Below are 15,415 nucleotides of genomic sequence, written 5' to 3' on the forward strand. Positions count from 1 at the left end.
GACTTTTATCTATTTCCAAATCTGAAAAGATTTCTCCAGGGAAAGAAATTTTCGTCGAATGCTGAAGTCATTACAGAAACAGAAGCCTATTTTGAAGGCCTTGACAAATATATTTTTCAAAGGGCATCAGAACGTTGTGAGGACCGATAAGTCAAGAGTATCGCTCTAGATGGAGATTATACTCAAGAATAAAAAAGTTTTCACGATACAAAATCGTCTTTTTTTGTTAGGCCCGGGACTTCACATTCTATATAGTACGTACCATACTGTCGAAACAAAAAATAATTGCAACGAACACAACGAATTAATTTCCTTATTTGCGCAATGAAATTGTACCCATAGAATAAACCAGATCACTTGAAAGAAGCGATATAAAGATTACTTTAAAATTGTACGATTTTTTTTCAATATGCGATTGAAAACATAAAAAACACGACGAAAACGCGTGGTACATTTCAAGGTTGTTTCGGAACGAAATTCCCTTTATTTCAATAGAGGGCATCATACTCCAAAATTAATATCAAGCATACCCTGTTTTGCCCCTGTCAGTGCTTTATCCGTCATTTTTCTTAGTGAGTTTCTTATTAATTTATATCGTTTATCTATACCCGGCTTTAACCTAGTTACGGTTGTTCGCCGGGTTGAATTTCTAAGATCGTATACAGATTTACTCGATTTGCTATGTATTTAGCTTTGGTCCCCGTTTCTACTGGTTTAGATTGATATTTTCCGGCGTTACTAAGGTAAAATAAGTCAAATGTTTGAAAATGGTTGACAGAGAAGTAAGGTGAAACGTCAACTACAACAAATAAACCAATATGATGTATTTTGATACATTTAATAAATACTGTGCTCGAAAAAGATGTTCCACTTTTGTTTGAGTATAATAAACAGTAATTGATAAAGTTTTTTAAAATTTTTCTCGCATAACGTTTTCAAAATAATGTGAATCCACTTTGCTGTCAACGTAGAAAAATACTAGTAGCTACTCAATTTTTCATTATAAATATCAGTCACGTTTTGCTATTTGAACTGGATAAGTAAAAGTGAGTGTAAATGGCTCATTGGAGAGTAAAATTTACCGAACGTGTACTAACGGATCAGTCCGATAAGCGCCCACTACACCATCACCCATCGTGGTAAAATTATAACTAGGGTAACAGAGGTATTTCGGCCCACTTTAGGATTGATTTTATCTTGGCACACTTTGTAAAAATATTCACCAAATGTTGTAATATCTTTGAAAAACCCTTCCGCAATAGGTAATTTAATGTGATTAGCTTCAAATTGATGCAACATGGATTACTTAAAAGCCTTGGTATTACATTCCTGTAGTGGAATTTAACCTTCTGTTTGAACAGACTTCGCAGCCGATTCAGAGTGTGCGGAACCATTGCATGGCTAGTGCTACGATTCTACTGACACTACGAATCCTTCCAGGTCGGGGCTCGAACATACGACAACTGGTTTGTAAAACCAGCGCCCTATGCATTGAACCACCAACGATTAAATTCATGAAGTTTGTTAGGTGGGAAAAAATATATAAAGTGGCCAAAATACCTCTGTTGTCCTACAGTCGAACCTTTCTCCATAGGTTTATTCTCTATATTACTATACAACAGTTCACACTTTCCTGCTAAAGAGCCATCGTAACATCCAACCTAAATTCGAGACACTGTGAATCGGTGAGAGCTAGTAATAAAATGAATTGCAAAAAAGGCAAGTAATGTTGATCAACGTGTTTTATGGACGGACCCTGACGAGATGAAACAATTTGCGTTACCACTTTGGATCCAGACCTCGAAAGCCACTTTGACGTCTTCGGCGATTTCTTTACCACACGTCTATTCTCATCGTATTGGTATCATGAGTAGTGAGAGTAATGTCAAAATAATCCAAATAAAACAAAAAAAAACCTTCTTGTCGTAGAACCAATCCAGCAGCTGCAAAAAGCTTCAAAAAATGGATAATAGAACTGAGACTGGAAAAAAACGTTCTAACGTTCTATATTTTTGAAGTGGTTTGTAAATCCAAGATGGCGACTTCCGGTTTGTCGATATTCCTTCAAAACCTTTACAATTCGGCTATTTTCGGAACGGGATTGATGAGTAGTTGACGAAAAACGATGTTTGAAGTGGTTTGTAAATCCAAGATGGCGACTTCCGGTTTGTCGATATTCCTTAAAAACCCTTACAATGTGGGTATTTTCGAACCGGAATTGATTAGTAGATGACGGAAAACGATGTTTGAAGTAGTTCGGAAATCCAAGATGGCGACTTCCGGTTTGTCGATTTTCATTAAAACCTTTACAATGTGGGTATTTTCGGAACGGGATTGATGAGTAGTTGCCGGAAAACGATGTTTGAAATGGTTCGGAAATCCAAGTTGGCGACTTCCGGTTTGTCGATATTCCTTAAAAACCCTTACAATGTGGGTATTTTCGGAAAAGGATTGATGAGTAGATGACGGAAAACGATGTTTGAAGTGGTTAGTTACGGTTTTAAATTTAGACATTCTAAAAATTTATATTTAGTCGAAAAGGTTCCTTTATCAGGAAGAAGAGATTGCCATACTGAAGAGGTTTACATTGTTTCATCCGATTCGGAGAAAGTCGATCCTGCCAGTTTATCTGCTATTTATTTCTGGAATTGCTCATAAATGTTAGAAATTCAGTGTCATGTGGTTGTCTAACTGACTCTTACCACTTGAGCCAAATAATATCCCTTTTTTTTCAATGGCTTACACAATGTTAATTCATATTCCGACGGGCCAGTTGACATGAGATTTTTACAAGTTTAAATAAAAACAAATGTGTCGTGATGAGAGTAACAGTACATTTTTCGACTTTATCACGTACACTAAAACAACTGAAATTATAGGTTTAACACTGAAAATAAAAAATAATTGAAGAACACGGTCATTGATTTGAAACCAAATTTTAATGTTTGTGGTTGCTTAAATATATTAGATTGAGACTTCCAGCTGTTCAATAAAATATTGAAAGCATACAATCTAACTACAACAATATAAAATTATTATAGCTGTTCAGACATCTACTTATTGTGGTAATTTCGAAAATATAGTACAATATTCAAACAATAATGATTAGCAGGAAACACATTTGTCAGAAGCATAACTTTTTTTTAAACGATATATAATCATATCGTAATGATCATCAACGAATACCGATACAACTGAACTCACCATTTTGATTTCCGAACCACTTCAAACATCGTTTTCCGTCATTTACTCATCAATCCTGTTCCGAAAATACCTATATTATAGTAATGTCCATGGAGCCGGAAATTGTTTTCATTGGATGCAAAAAATTCTTTTTACGAAGTTAATTCTTTAAAAAAAGATTACGTTATTTGGGATTTGGTTCGTAAAAAGAGTTACGTAAAAAGAGGTAACGTAAAAAAAGTGTTCGTAAACGGAGGTTTGGGTGTATTGGAACTCTAAATGATTAACGCTCGTATAATTTTTTGACGATTAATAGTACATTTTACGTAAAAAAAATACAGTACATCGACTTTGAAAAAAACAGTGCATTTTGCAGTGCGAATTTTATCTTACAATAGTGAATAGTAATCAAAAGCAAACAGTAATTAGACGATTTATTTTCATGACCTCTATAGTTTTTCTTTTTATTTCCTTATTTAAAGATACTTCTCAGTTCAATAAGAACAAAAAAATGCATGAATTGATCATCAAGCATTTTTACCCAAAGATTCACGTTATTTTGATATCAAAAATACAGTACATTTTAATGGGAAAATTCTGTAAAAGTTAAAATTCAGTACACTTAAGGATGAAAGTACGCAGTATTTGGGTCAAAAATACACACAGCACGAAAAAATCATGTGAATTTACGTACAGATAGATGTTCATAGAGAAATATGTCATGTCCGCAGTTTCATAGCTAATTTAACTGAATTTGGTATCAAAGTAGACAGAAAATTAAGATTTAGGTGGTAATTTATGTGATATCAAGTTTTTTCTTTCAAATGTATGGTATGTTTTGGTTTACGTCAAGAGTAATTTTCAAATTTTTTAAGAGTGCAGTACAATACTGTAAAATATAGTACGTATAAGAGCATTACTAATGATCGATGTCGAAATTGTCATTTTTTGTACGTTTTTAGAACGGACATAAGAAAATTTGTGAAATTCAAATTTCATTGTAAACATATGAGCCAGCCATCGATTCATCAATGTATGACAGTACGCAATACATCACGAAATAGAATGAAGCTAACCACATCTGAAAACATAAACCATAAGCTCACTACCGACGGTAAAATATTATGGCAAACCATCGATCTGACAAAAGTGAAACTAAAGGATTATTCAGAAAACGCCTTCCCCCACTAGCTTCGACTGCGACCGACTACCGCCCAAGGACGTTTGGCCTATTAAAGATTCAGTGGCACGATAGCGTAATCCATTTTACAGCCATCTGCACACCACATTCGAATGCGGTTTCCTCGATTCCATCGAGCAGAGTCCTTGCGATGGGAGAACTCCCATTCCATACCCATTTCTGCAGACTCAGAAATTCAAGAGCAATGGAGAATATATGTCTAATGATGCATTCATATGGTGGGGTTACTTAGAAGACGACATACTTTCAACTTTCGGAACGGGTGAACGTTTCTCGTTGGGATCATAATTGAGCTCCGAGTGCCATACGTGTCAGCTCGGCTGTTTCCAAGCGAACCGGAGAACCAGATTGCTAGGTGCAGGTCGGCACCCCAAAACAACAACACATCACGTTCCACACCAGGATCATAGTTTTCTACTATGGAGAATGGCTCTTAAGCGTATCCTCACTGCACCGGTTGGCATCAGAGCCGAGGAACGCATAAGCCATTAGCTCACATCACAGTTTTCCATACATATTTAGAAATATGCCGGCCGAATTCCACCCACAAAGAGCCCACCATTGGCATCCGATGCGTAGCAACCATTTGGGAGTGATAAACTTGCTGCCGTGGCATACCAGTTTTCCACCTGCACAGAAATGGATGTGATTTTCCGCGCGTGAAGTTTTGAATAAATTATTTCAAGAACCGCAAACCGAATGGAACCGTGTAAGAGTTCTAAGATGTGCGTGCGGTTACAGCTCTCTTCCACTTCGCCGGTGTATCAGTTCGATGCAAACGTGCGGTTTTCAACTGGTTTTCACTCTGCTATCTAGTTGAACGAGAGTTCAAGCCATCGTTTATCAATTTCTAATCGATGGAAACATGAAATATTTAGTGGAATATAATCTTTTACTGCATCCAAACCTGTATTGCTTCACTGCTGAAGAGACCGATTGCCAAATTTCATCTCCATCGGGCTTTTCTCTGCTCCAAAATAAATAAATAATTAACTCTTTCCAAAGTCAGTCAGAAAACCGCATAAGAATCTATCAAATATCATATAAACGAATTTCACTCCCTCTCAGATTTGAATGATACTTTGTGGACATGTACACTTGGTCCAAAATTATCACTTTGCAAAGTTTTTTTATGTGCTCCACACCTCGATAATCAAAGAAAACTGAACAATCAGTTTATGTTGATGGCCGTCCTGGATGTGGTTCGTCGTCAACGCTTTCTCGACCCTCTTTGAACTACCTGTACCAATCAAAAACACTTGCTCGTGACATACAATTATCACCGAAGGCCTTTTGCAACATTCTGAACGTTTCGGCACCGGAAATTTTTTTATTTAAAATATTTTTATTCAGGCCTATTTGCGTACAAGCTTTACGTGGCCGAATTAGCCGATTTTTTAAATAATATTTTTTTGAAGTGGATCTCGTTGTCACTCTTTTTCTAGGAGGAGAAGAGCTTCCATTTCCCTCCTGCGAGGGTTGAGGGGCACTTTGTTCGTGGCTCGTCTCGTCATCCATTGCACAGTGGGGAAAAACGATCAAAAACGCGACTTTGCTTAATAATTTCATAAAAACATAAGCAAATATTTTCAAAATGAGTAGTTCTTATGCAAATTTTTCTGTAGAATCGATTTATGATAGTTAGAAGATCCGCAAAATTCACTATCATGCCCGTTTTGCTCCAATTCCTCTTTTTTCTGACTTTACTTTGAAAACTAACTGTGAAACTCAGGAAAAAATTCAATTCAACCAATCGGAAGGTATTCCTGACATGCTCATAAGTTAGATAAATGGATTGTTTTTAATAAGATTGACCGCAAACAACTGTATTCTGTTTTACCCCCAGTCATCTTTTTCCATGAATTTACAGAAAAAAATGTTTTACTGATCGGTGTTTGGACCAATTTTGGTTCAACAAGACAGTTCTATGTTTCGCATGTAACCTCAAATAATAATTCACAGATGATGTTCATGATCGCATGCTACGTGGTACATCGTTTTACCCCAAATTTTCCCACTAATATAATTTTATGTTGAATTCAGATTTAAAATCCCGAAGCAGATCCAATATGACCTACCAATATTGGTTCATATTACGTGCAAAACATCTGTTATCCAATTCAACACAAAGGAAAGACAGCACTAGCCTGTTTAACCCGTTTTACCCCAATTTATTTCATAAGTCGTATTTCTGGTTAAACTTTCTTTCGCATACCGAAAGCAGGCTGATTGCGGTTGATGAAAATCAATTGATATTACGAAGAAAGACCTGAAAATAGGATTACAAATGAATTCAATGACCGCACGAATCTTGCTATACCGTTTTACTCCAATTTATTTCATAAGTCGTATTTCTGGTTAAACTTTCTTTCGCATACCGAAAGCTTCTTTCGAAAGGTCTTTCTTCGTAATATCAATCGATTTTCATCAACCGCAATCATCCTGCTTTCGGTATGCGAAAGAAAGTTTAACCAGAAATACGACTTATGAAATAAATTGGGGTAAAACGGTATAGCAAGATTCGTGCGGTCATTGAATTCATTTGTAATCCTATTTTCAGGTCTTTCTTCGTAATATCAATTGATTTTCATCAACCGCAATCAGCCTGCTTTCGGTATGCGAAAGAAAGTTTAACCAGAAATACGACTTATGAAATAAATTGGGGTAAAACGGTATAGCAAGATTCGTGCGGTCATTGAATTCATTTGTAATCCTATTTTCAGGTCTTTCTTCGTAATATCAATCGATTTTCATCAACCGCAATCAGCCTGCTTTCGGTATGCGAAAGAAAGTTTAACCAGAAATACGACTTATGAAATAAATTGGGGTAAAACGGGTTAAACGGACTAGTACTGTCATTCCCATTGTGTTTTATTGGATCACAGATGTTTTGCACGTATTATGAACCAATATTGATAGATCGCATTGGATCTGCTTTTGGATTGTAGATCATAATTCAACTGAATATTATATCTAGAAAAGAAATGGGGTAAAACGGTGCAACGAGTTTTCTGCTGTCAATAAAACTATATGCAATCGATTTGTTAGACTTTTTTACATCGGAAACTCGCTATTCGCTCTTCTGCAAGTTCTTCGGTTTCATGTTATATAGTTAAGCTTGAATACAATGCAGTATCAAAAGGGAACTTGGGGTAAAATGAACATGATAGCGTTTCGTGCGGTCCTTCTAAATACATGGAATCGATTTTACTGATTATTTTACACCAAAAAAGTGCTTTGTGGTCAGCTGTATCATGCCTCCAAAAAAATCGTCGCGTTTTTGGTCCATTTTTCCCCACTGTGAATTGCCTCATCAGTTGTTTTGTTGTTGGTGTCCGTCTTCGTTTCGTTTTCCTTGTTGTTCGTAGTCTTGAGCTCGTTGCTAGTTGCTTGTTGTACATTAGTTGCTGGTTGGTTTGATGGTGAAACATGAGTACTGCGCTCACTAGTTTTCGTTGTTGAACGGTTGACCTTGTCTTTGGTTGAAGATGTCTTTTTCGCAGTTTCAGTGCAAGGTTTACCGTAGTGTGCAGGTTGTTCACAAAACTGGCATGTAACCAGCTGATTTTCATAGGTAATCAACGTTTTACACGGACGTGTCCCACTTTGATCACAAATGATGTAAGATGGAAATGCCTTACGTAGTTGCATACGCACAACTCGCACGCCATTCCGGATGCCGGGGAAAAAATTCCACCATACTTCCCTTTCGATGGCAAGGATTTCACCGTACTGCGACATATTCTCCCGAACGACCTGATCGGTGGCATGCGGGGGGAGGTCATGCACGCGTACTTCTATGGCATTGTCCACCATGTGCACAGGGATTTTGTATTTAATGTTGTCACACTCAACGCTGTGCACCTCGTAGTTAACCGAAGCGAATGCAAGTGCATCGCTTTCACGTTTAAACATAATGTACACACAGTTAGACGCCTTTTTGAATTGAATCTCGCTTACATTATTAGCGTCTAGATGCATTCGTTCTTTAAGTAAGAAATTCAATTTCATTTGCTGTTGGTCTAACTTTACAACGCTTGAAATCTATACAAATTGAATTCGGTCTTGCAGGCCAATTTTCAGGCTTTGTTAAATCGTATTTGACCATTCCGTACAGCCTATTGTTCAATGGCGTATTGTCTTTGTTTCTGTTGTTTCGACCGTAAACGATTTTCGACTTTTTGTAAAAATCGCCGATTGAACTTTTAATACTTCAGAAAGACAGGTGTATACTAGACACAAATGAATATTTTGACATGACACTTGGACGAGATGTCACTATTAATATTAGGTCTAGAATTTAGTTCCAGAATCAGGTTTCGAAATTAGTTCTAGAACATTGGAATTCAATTTAGTGCCATAATTTAAATTCAAAATTCGTATCTAGAATTCTGGTTCAGTAACAATTCTGGATCAAAATTTAGAATTCAGAATGAAAATTCAAGATATGAGCTCTAAATTTGGATTCTGGAAGAAAATTTTAGATCTGATCTCCAAACCAGAATTTTGGAACTGACTTCTGAACCATAATTTAGTTTCTGAATTCAGTTTCAGGATTCATTTCCTGAATTTAGGTTCAGAATTTGCATGCTGCAAGTACTAGAGCTCTGGAACTAGATTTTGGAACTGAGCTAATTTAGAAAAGTTAGTATTCAGTTTTTAAATTAAAATCTGAACTTCGACTTAGAAAATGAGGTTTTGTTCGTATTCACGTCCTCCAGTTATGTCTCTGACATTGCCAACTCTATTTTTACCTTTCTCATATAATAAGGTTATGGAATCACTGTGAAAACGTACTGTTTAATCAAGGCCCGGAAGGTCTAATGTCATATACCATTCGACCCAGCTCGACGAACTGAGTAAATGTCTGTATGTGTGTATCTGTGTGCAGTGTTGCTAATAGAGCGAGAACCCAGTGCATGCAACACATTCTCGAGCGAGTGTGAGGCGTATTCTATCTTACTCGCACTCCTTCGCGCACGCTTATGAGTTACTCACAAAAAGGTGCATTTTAAACACGAATGGTGTTTTCTTTTGGGTACGATGAGTGAGAGTCAGCAGGAGTAAACATTTACTGCTGCAAATCAGCTCGCTCTATTCCAAATTATGTCTGATCGCTCACCGAACGTCCAAAATGTTGGCTACAATAGCCTTGGTAGGACGCTATATTCTTGCCACCGGGCTGGTTTGAAAGCTTGTTCAACTAAATTTTCTCTAGCCGAGTACTGCGCTCCTGTTACTTCTATGTGTGAAATTCAACTAAAGTATGAATATTTTTTAAACTGCTGCATGATACACGCTTTGTTATTGTTTTTTTTATTGTCATTATAATTGCCTCTAATGACAGCATGACCGAGCTTGATCAGATTGCATAATAATCCTTCGCGCATAGAAAAACGGTAGGGTAAAGTTTTATAATATTTATCCAAGTGTATTGATATATTTTCCTCGAGAATGTAAGTATTTCACTGCAATACGGATGAGGAACATAATTTTCAATGACTCCAATAGAAAAGATGAGAATTGATTGATATAAACACATTTTCCAAAACGGCTACATTCTTAGTTTTTTTCGCTCGCCTCAGACATAATGCCCCAGCAGCCGTAAAATGTGGCTCACAACAAACCAGTGGCATGACACACAACAAAAGACATTTTATCCCACAACAATGATGCATTGTGCTTCTTGAAATGTCCATAAAGTTACTGTTTTGAGATAATCAGTATGTCAAAGAAATGGCGGATAAAACATCTATATAGTCGAAGCAAAACTTTACATCGAAAAGCTGCCAAATGAAATTTTTAGTTTTTTCATACTTTCCTGCAAACGATAACCACCAAACTTGCATAGCAGAAAGATCCTACGAAAACACAGTATTAGTAATAAAACTTTGGTTAAGAAAAGTCTTCAATGCTTAAGAAAGGAAAGGGGGCATTTTGGCTAGCAGGGGCGCTTTATAAGACTTTCCCCTATAAGAGTACGAGTGTGAGCAAAATTACGTGTGGAAGCAAGAGTGCGAGTATTTATAAGGAAAAAATGAGCGGTGGAATATGTGCGATAGGAGTGCTCGGTGTTTCATCGTCACTCACAGAAAAGCACTGTGATAACAAAATAAAGGATGGAAATAACCATGGGGAGCACGCTCACACGAGAGTTTTAGATGTATTGATGGCACACGAGTCAGAATTATCTGCACAACATGAGCGAGCTTAGCAACAATGTGTGTGTGTATGTGTGTATGTAACAGAAATGTGCACTCGATTTTCTCGAATTCTTCAAATGAAAGGTCTCTTTGTCCCATAAGACACTGTTGAATTTTACCCCGATCGGCCTTCCGGTTCGGGAGTAACGGGGTAAAATGTGCATAAAAATGAATGAAAAGTGCACTTGATTTTCTCCGAAACTGCTCAACTGATTTTCGTCAAGTAAGATTGAAATTAAAGGCATTATAGTCCCATAGTGTAATGTCTAAACCGACGTCTCGGAAGAAACAGATTCCTGCTAGCTAGTCGTAAAGATTTTGATAACTTCATAGGGAAAAAAGCCTACTCCCAAAAATTTTTCTTCTTGAAATTATCATTGTGTATCCGGCAATAACGTGAAATCGAATTTTAATAGTTCGTTCGTCCTTGATTTTGCAGCTCGAATTCTTGTATTGGATGCTTCTGCTTCTTATGGGTTCGAAAATTCAAACGTTCTCTAGCACGAAAAAGTAGAGCTTCATCTGAAGTCTGCGAAGCTAAACAGTAGGGAAGAGTGTTCGATTACCTGCACCCTTTTCTTTTAAGCTTATAACTTCTGACTAAGTACACGTTATGCGTTATACATCAATGGATAGCTAAAGTCCCTAGCTTACAACTGATTAAGAAACTAACTTGATTCAATAGATTGAAAAAATTTTATTATCTATTTTGTTCAATTTCAAAGAAGGTGTTCGGTTACCGGCACTCCAAGAAATTTCGCTAAAAATGGAAAAATATAAGTGGAAACTGAAATTATTCGAAGAAAAAACGGAACTTATGCTTTTCGAAGGCGTTTTGGAACAAAGTCTCTATTGTCTGATGATAACTTCGCATTGGCTCTCTTGGCCGATGATTTGGTGGCGCCTTTAGTGTTGATTTGGCCAGTCTTCCACCGTCTTCGCGGGATTGAATACGTTGCTGCAGTCGAATTCATTGGCTTCTTATCCACTAAGCAACGTTTAAAGGCAATAAACAGTACATTAAAGTTCTTTGACTTGGACAATTTGTTTGAAATCGCCATGGCTAACAGAACCAGAGAACCAAAGTTTTTACTTATATGACGGATGTATTGAAGCCTTCAAGTTGTCCACGTGTTGCATATCACCAGAGATGCCAGGTAATATAATAAGTTTAGCTAGCAAAAAGAAAAGATCGCGCCAATTTTCAAAAGTCTGTAATTCCTGACGAATGTCTGCAAACAATCGAAGTTTCAAAAGTCAGTAAAAAGTCTTTAGACAAAAAAAGGTTTACATGTTAACTAAGAAATTTGATAATTTATAGACAAATTTGCACTTGGCATCTCTGCATATCACTGACAATTTTTCGCGATTTGTCGAAAAAAATGGGATGTCGGTAACCAAAATAGGTAGACATTTTGAAAATGGAAAAAAAAACTTTGGTTGGGAAAATTTGATAGCATCTGGTATAAAATCACGAAGAGATCGATTTCACCTCATAAATATTAATTCCACTTTTCGATTGATGCTTTTCAATTTATGATACTATAAAAAAACGTCAGAAGAAACTTTTGTGTTGATTTTCGCGCAATTAAAATTTGTTTTGATGCGTAGTACATGCGTGTGTTTGCTTTGGCATTCGGCACAAAAAAACGTGTTACTATTACACACACATAACACTTGTCGGAATGACGCTATCTGCTTTCTGTCAAAAGTTACGATAGGGTGCCGGCAACCGAACATCTTCCCCTACTTTTTGTCGACCCGTGTTCGATTTATCCTTAAACGAGACGTTCAGATCACTCTTCGCACAGATGTCTCACTTACTTTTTCAATTTTAGCTATCTTTGTTAGTCTCAATTGAGCTCATTATTCTGACGTTTTTTCTGCTGAAAGTCCACTCACATTGAAATAAACTGATGAAAATAAATTATTGTCTACAGAAGTGATGAGAGAAAAGTATAAACAATAGGACGCAGCCATAAAAACAGACAGACAGATTGATTCGATCAGTTCGAATTGGCAGTAATTTTCGACTACGTCCATACTTTCTGGATCTATAGATGTTTTAGCCATTCTCATAAAGGTTGAAAGTTTGTGAAAACCAAGGCCTGGAAAGCCGAGTGTCATATACCATTCAACGCAGCTCATCTAGATCAAAGAATGTCTGTGTAAGTATGTATGTATTACGGATGAGATGTCGTCACTCTGGTTATAGGCACTCTAGTGAAAACAAAGTTGTTTTGGCGACTCTGGGTCAGCTCTCGGGTTGCTCTGATCAATAAACGAAAACGTTATTAGATTTAAACGAAAGGTTTCCTGGTGTCACAGCCTGCTATTGATTTTTATCCGGTACAAATTTTCGGTTCGGGAGTAACGGGGTTATTTGGGCAAAAACATGAAAAAATGTGCAACTGTATTTAGAGCGAAAAAATAGTAGTTTTCGCCTTTCTCATAAAGAAAGGCAATGCAATTACTTTGAAAACCGGCTTTTTTACCGAGATCTGGAGGGCCGAATGTCATATACCATTCCACTCAACTCGACGTACTCGCAAATGTCATAGGTTTCTATTGAATTTTACTCGGATCAAACTTCCGGTTCGTGAGAAACGGTGTAAGTTTTAAAAGAAAAATGAAAAAAAAATTGGAGTAGGTAATCCCAGAGACTCGAGATTGACGTAGGACTGCATTCGAGATGTGTATAGATAGCAATTGATTTGATGCCGTTTGACCGTTTTAAATTTGTAGAATTGAAAAGGACCATTCAGTTTCAAAAGATTGCGTTTGTATTTTATTCTCTCTGTGACGCTTAACGCGTTCCGCAATTGGTATGTAAACTTTCGTAATCGCGCTTCCTTTTGGCCTTTGCCGTGTTGTATTTTGCTGCATGTATTGAGACATGTTCAAGCTTTCACCAATATGGTCGTCAAATGGAGAGATAACTAAGTCCTCACAAGTCCCTATCTCATGCCTCCCCGAGCGTCTATATGACACTTGGTCAATAGAACGGCGTCGACTGGGTGCTATCGCCTTCTGCGTTAGTAGCAGAATGAGAGGGTGCGAAATGGCTTGTAGGTAGAAGCCCATCATAAAGTGCAGTGTTTATCAAGTATATTACAACATATAATTCTGTTGTTTATTACATCATGTATTATTTTTATTATTATTATTATTATCATTATTATTATTATTATTATTATTATTATTATTATTATTATTATTATTATTATTATTATTATTATTATTATTATTATTATTATTATTATTATTATTATTATTATTATTATTATTATTATTATTATTATTATTATTATTATTATTATTATTATTATTATTATTATTATTATTATTATTATTATTATTATTATTATTATTATTATTATTATTATTATTATTTACTCTGCGCAAAATATAAGTTTGTTTTCCTTATAAGTTACCATTTTTAAAGTAACTTTCAACTAAATATCAAGGTCGTCACAAGGTGAGCTTGGTCCTCACTGGTTCCTGTTTCATGCTTACAACTGTGTCTGTGGTGACAATTGGTCGAGGGAATGCGTTGATGGCAGAATGAGAGGATGAGAAATGACATATAAATTCAAGTAATATAATATCATAGCATATCGCAACATATCATTTTATTCATTCTATTATTTATTATATAATTCATTGTACTATATTATATTGAATGACATTGTATTATATTATATTAAATTAAAATATATTATATTATATTATGTCATATTATATTATTTTGTAATCTAACATGTCATTTTATGTTATATTAATTTTGTTACACTATGTTTCATTATATTTATCAATATAAAACATTTTGCACGGGGGCGTATAGGGGAGGGAGCATCAGGGCATCGGACGAATTGATGACTGGACGAGGGATTGTGGATAGCCAGCCCAAGTCACTTGAAGGAAACTTGTTTCCTTCTGAAGGTTTGAAATGAGTCTGACGCGCCCTTCTCAAACAAACCATCAGGCGGGTTCAAGCATGTATAGCGATAGGCTTCATCCATGCACTGGATATTATGGTTGGAAGAGCATCTTTTATTCCCGCAGAATACGAATAAGTGACTCTACTTACGTATCCGCCCAACCCTTTTTGTTCGCTTTTCGGTAACAGCTATAGTAAGAAGGTGAATGGATGAGTCATATCGGGGCTCCTGTAAGTCTACCCGCATCCACTGGCAAGTCCTTGAACTGATGGTGGCTTCACTTCACATCACATCACATCACATGTTCAAGCTTTCACCAATATTTTACAAAGATAAAACTAAACGATTGGCTACATTTCTCTTATATCTTCAATATAACTGCTTTAAGTTTCGCCCATATAACGTTTTCAAAACTAGAGCATTTGGAAAGTTGCTTCATGAAAGCTTCCCTATATGAAATTGTTATAATATTATTTGGGATTCATTTCTTGTCCCTAAAGGTGCCATATTTCGGAATTGGCACTCAAACTGAACTCAAAGCAACTGAATGTTGGTTTTATTTGCATTCGTTCAATGCGCAGTCCGCACTGCGAACGGTTCACTTTATTGATTATTTCATTAAATTTTTTCTAAACGGATTATTTCTACTTCCGATTTGCATATTTCAAAGAAGAATAATTCCAATAGTATTTTGGGAAACCCTTAGAAAAGCCGATTAATTGATTTTTCTGCGTCGCTCACATTTCGGTGTATTTTTCTCGAATGCGAACGACCAGCAGCTAGATGATGACGCAATCGCTCATATATTTCAAAATTTTATTTATCTAAATATTACAGTGAAAGAAACTATCAAAATTCTGTACGGGATTCATTTCTGGAATTCAGAA

Source organism: Malaya genurostris, chromosome 2 (assembly GCF_030247185.1).
Source record: "Malaya genurostris strain Urasoe2022 chromosome 2, Malgen_1.1, whole genome shotgun sequence".
Classification (NCBI taxonomy): domain Eukaryota; kingdom Metazoa; phylum Arthropoda; class Insecta; order Diptera; family Culicidae; genus Malaya; species Malaya genurostris.